This window comes from Eschscholzia californica, unplaced genomic scaffold, assembly GCF_041429995.1.
Source record: "Eschscholzia californica isolate CP2 unplaced genomic scaffold, dmEscCali1.0.p SCAF_267, whole genome shotgun sequence".
NCBI classification, from domain to species: Eukaryota; Viridiplantae; Streptophyta; class Magnoliopsida; order Ranunculales; family Papaveraceae; genus Eschscholzia; species Eschscholzia californica.
Genome location: NW_028238384.1, coordinates 12501 through 17500, shown reverse-complemented (window position 1 = coordinate 17500; position 5000 = coordinate 12501). Strand labels below are relative to the sequence as shown.

At 34.2% G+C, this 5000-nt stretch overlaps 1 non-coding gene across 1 annotated transcript; it reads right to left on the bottom strand.

The window, feature by feature from the left end:
• Positions 1-2913: 2913 nt before the first annotated feature.
• Positions 2914-2997, bottom strand: TRNAY-GUA (transfer RNA tyrosine (anticodon GUA)). The gene has a single exon. It is a non-coding gene; the product is annotated as a tRNA-Tyr (tRNA).
• Between the last annotated feature and the right edge of the window lie 2003 nt (positions 2998-5000).

The window sequence follows — 5000 nt, the reverse complement described above, 5'->3', positions numbered from 1 at the left end:
GGGGAAGAAGTGGACTCTAGAGATACTACTAATTGGGTTGAGTAATCAAACTGTATTAATTATTTCATAGATCGTTCTGCAAATAGTTTTAAAATAAAAAGATTTCCATTTCAAAATTCTACTGGAATCCAGTAATGTAATAGTAATATATGAATAATAACCTTTCAATCAAACAAACATTTCAATGATTCCCATGTTCGTATTTGTAAAGTAAAAGAAGATACACATGAGATAAAATTTTTTACAACCGAACTCTTCCTAAATATTCTATTTCGATGAACTAACTAGTTCTTACCAGAATTTTATATGGATATTACAATGAGAAGCAACCGATCCCCTTTTTAATTTCTTTCCCTCTTTACTGTTCATGTTCAAAGAGGAAGTCGTTCTGTTATTACGTAGATACGTACTTTCTCCCGGAGGCAGCATAGATATAGTCGTTGTCCAACGAAGTACTACGAAGAATAAGATCTTATTTGGACGATTCGCATATTGCGCACTTACTCTTTGTTTTATACTCCTAGAAATCTCTTATTTATACTTTATCGACACTGGTTTAAGCGTTCGAAATCCGTGGGATCTACTACTCTTTTTTTTCCAAATCTGAAGAATTTTCCATAGAAGTCTTTGGATCATCTGTCAACGGCTCAATCAATTATTTGTTCGGAATGCTAAAAAAAGTCTTACTTTGTTTCTTTTATTTGATAGAATAATTGATTTGATTCTTTCGACAAAGCCCGGGATCTATATTGGAAATAATAAGAAACCCAGTAATTATAACCGTAAAAGTAAGAGCAAGATTCGATTATTTCGGATTGATCGAAAGTAATACAAATAGATGGAGGGAAGAACTAGGGTTGGGGTGCTATTTAAATGTAAATTACATATATGTAATTTACATTTAAATATATGAAGATATATATTGTAGATTAATCTATATTAAGCCTATATCTCTTTATAGAATACAGTACAACTTTAGACAATACACTAATAGATAGTGTGGTAGAAAGGTTCATATATTTCTTTCTACCATACTATCGGATCTCATATACTGCTGATTCTAGTCCGCTCATTTCATTTAAGGCGCGGAATGCAAATCACTTTCATTTCTTCAATCATTGACTAAGAACTAAGAAGTCAAGCTTCATTCAAATTAATCATTTTGACTGACTGTTTTTACGTAGATAATAAGTAAAAAAGCAGTAGGAACTAGAATAAACAGTGCAGTAGCAATAAATGCGAGAATATTTACTTCCATAATCTCATCGTTTTTTTTTTTACTTCACAATAACTCGGGATCTAATCCCATAGAGATGATAAATCTTCTCCTGTAAATTCAATGAGATGAATTGCATCCCGATGATATTTGATATTGAATCGGATCAATATCATGAATAACAATATCTGAGCTATCAAGTCGATTCATTGTCGAGAATTGAATAGTATAACATAGGAAGATCTTTTATCCATAACAAATCAAAAATTGGATTTCTGATACAATCAATAATCCCGCTGAATTTTTCATTCTTTCTTTTCTATAATCTACAGCCTTCCGTATACAATCATCTGATGAGGTATCATCTGACCCGTCTTCCACTTCTATTAGTCACAAACCCAAACAGTAGAAGTAAAATGGAAAAAAGAAGAAGTGCAGTTCTAAACTAACTAAGTTTTTTTATGATCTAATTTTCGTGGAAGACAAAGAGGTGTCATAAAGATGGATCCCGGTATAAAAGATCTAATATTTCGATAAATTCACTATTTTGGAGTTTGCTCTTTCTTCGGTAGGACCCCCTCAAATAAAATAGGAAGAAAAAAAGATTATGCATTCCTTACTAATTACTAAGAGGGGTAGATCTTTGTTTGACCTCTCTTTTATTATAATTAATTCTATTTTATATTATAATAGCCGCGTTCCTTGGATTGGGACTGGGACATATATCATATCCAAAATTCAGTGTGCAACTTGAATAAGATAGATAGACTGGTTTCCAATTAGGAATTGAGGTTACACAAAATAGGAGCTAGAAGAAAAGGCAGTAGTTTTAATATAAGCCGAAAAATCTTCTTTCGGGCTAACTATGTTAAGGTTAAGTTAATTTTGTATCGTACAATAAAGGAATCCAATTTGTATATGTGCTCCGCGAAACGGATGTGTATTCTATTCCATTCCATGGATCAAAAGCAATCGAAAAAGTCAGACCAGTATGGTATCTCTTGTAATCCTGAATTGAATATGTTCCTACCAACAATTGTACCAATCTACCTATGTCTCTCCCCACGAATCGGTACTTGTTGAAGTAATTGAAATTCCTGTATTTGTTCGATGAGACACGAAAAAAAAAGAAAATAAAGACCCACGCCGGGAATTAGATCCTACTCCTTGTCACCCTCTTCACAGAAAATAGTGAGATGAATTGATGGATTCATCGGATCCTAGGTCGGGACTGACGGGGCTCGAACCCGCAGTCTTCCGCCTTGACAGGGCGGTGCTCTGACCAATTGAACTACAATCCCAGGTAAATAAGGTGTACAGGATTCTTATGATTTCATTCAAACCATATTTCTATTTAGAATCGCCGTGCTGTAACAGAGACAGGAACGCTATATTGCTATTCACATGGATACGGACTTTAGTGAAGTGAGAACGACACGTATTACTAGTAATTCTAGTGCCATATCAAATCGATTGATAATAAATCTTTCAATGGTCAATGAAAAAATATTTTTTTTCTTTACTTTAACCCCTTCCTTCTATTTACAGACTAGATTATTAGAAAGATTAGAATATGTGGGAACAAATAAAATAAATAAGGATATAACAGAAATTCTTTTCTTTATTCCCCCGCATCGGGCGTTTCTGGAGGCCAAATTTGTTATATCATCTCATGATGGATCGGCGAATGAAATTATTGGGCCGAGCTGGATTTGAACCAGCGTAGACATATTGCCAACGAATTTACAGTCCGTCCCCATTAACCACTCGGGCATCGACCCAGGAAGAATCCATTTTAGACTTATGGATAATCCACGATCAACCTCCTTTCGTAATACCCTACCCCAGGGGAAGTCGAATCCCCGCTGCTCCTTGAAAGAGAGATGTCCTGAACCACTAGACGATGGGGGCATACCCGCCCGATCGCCTACTATGCTCATAGTATGAACAGTTTTTTGGAATTGTCAATATAATGTAATGGTATGACTAGATCCGAAGAATCCTTCTGGCTTTCATGATTCCATCGAATTTCGTTTTTTTTATTCAAAAAGGATGCTGTAGAACTTGTAAATCTGAAAAGGGGTCAACAAGTAATCGACTTTTTTTTATAAAAATGTTGGTTCAGGGTATGTGTCGAATCTCTTCATCACATGATTCGATGAAATTATCTTTGGATCTATGTCGAAGTCGAATTTGTGTTAATCAAGTGAATCTCGTTCTGATGGGAGTCAATAAGCGAAAATCTATTAGGGTCAGTCTTGAAAACAATTCATTGCAATTAATATTTATCAAATATAAATAAGCATTTTTTCCTAGACTTCTTAAGTCAAAATGTTAAGTCAAAAAAATTCTTGTTCCTGAATGAGCCGCTATTTATCTATATGTATATATATTATATACATAGGTACATGCAGTAGACTCATAGTGGCTAGTGGTGCATTCAGGAATTGAATCAAACGAGCCCTTTTAACTCAGCGGTAGAGTAACGCCCATGGTAAGGCGTAAGTCATCGGTTCAAATCCGATAAGGGGCTTTTTCCACAAAACTCCAGTCTGAGTCTTCATTTTGGAGCGAAAAATAGAGATATTGTTGATATTTGTAATAAAAAAAGTAAACATCTGCATAAATAACATAAATAATAAGTTATTATTATATAGTAGTAATAAGTATAGTTATAAAGTTGAGCCTTTGTTCATTATCATGATAAGTCATCCCACTATTGGGGAGGGCGACTATGTCACTACAGGCTATACTCCTACTCATGTTTCATTATTCAATACTTTTTGTCTTGGGACATAGATAGTCTATCTACCCAACCCTAATTATGTTATGAATCGGCAAATACTCCTACTTTTCCATTATTCCATATTCCAATCAAATCCATGGTAAAGATTAGAAATCAACAAAAGAAAAGTAAGTGGACCTGACCCATTGAATCATGACTATATCAGCTATTCTGATATTAAAAGTCAATAGAGTTAAAATTGTATTGTAGCAGCGTACCGTACCGCCCTTTTTTATTTATTTCATTTCCTCGGGCTACGCAAGAATTTGTCGATATTTCCGATTGAATGTTCTTGTTAATGGATGCTTCATAGGAATAAATTGCTATTCCGTTCCTACACAGAGAAAGAGTTATTCCGAGTCACAACACCAAAAGCCATCTATTTTTGACTATCTTTCTTTGATTCCAGAAAAAGATCTATATTCTATTATATCTAACATCAGATCGTGGTTTCATGTACCAAATATTTCCATATCGATGCATCCGAGATTTTTGTCTCGACAATGTGATGGAGAACGGATGCGAGAAAGAGACTTTCATTTCCAGTCTACTATTATTTAATATTGTATTTCATTTAGGGACTTTCATTTAGGGACAGGGACAAAAAATAGAAATGTCTTTTTGGTTTCGACCTGTGAAAAGATATGAAACTACGGAGTTTTAGATTCATTTGAAGGGAAGGAAATATAACAAAAACAAAGAAGACAATAAAATAACAAAAAACAATCAAAATACAAAAAAACGAAAGACTAAAAAAAAGTAATAAATGCAAATTATATATAGTACTGTAATAGTTTAATATACATAGAAATTAGGAGAATAGAGAAATTTATTGATCTTTTCTCAATCTCACGAACAAGATCCAAGAAAGAATAAGATTAGTTGCTCGAGCGGGGGTAGATCTGAGGAGAAACTGGTGGCGAGAGAGGGGGATCACTTGCTCCTTGAATAGTTCTTTCAAAAAATGCATCTGATTGTTCAGTCATAAGACAATTCGGA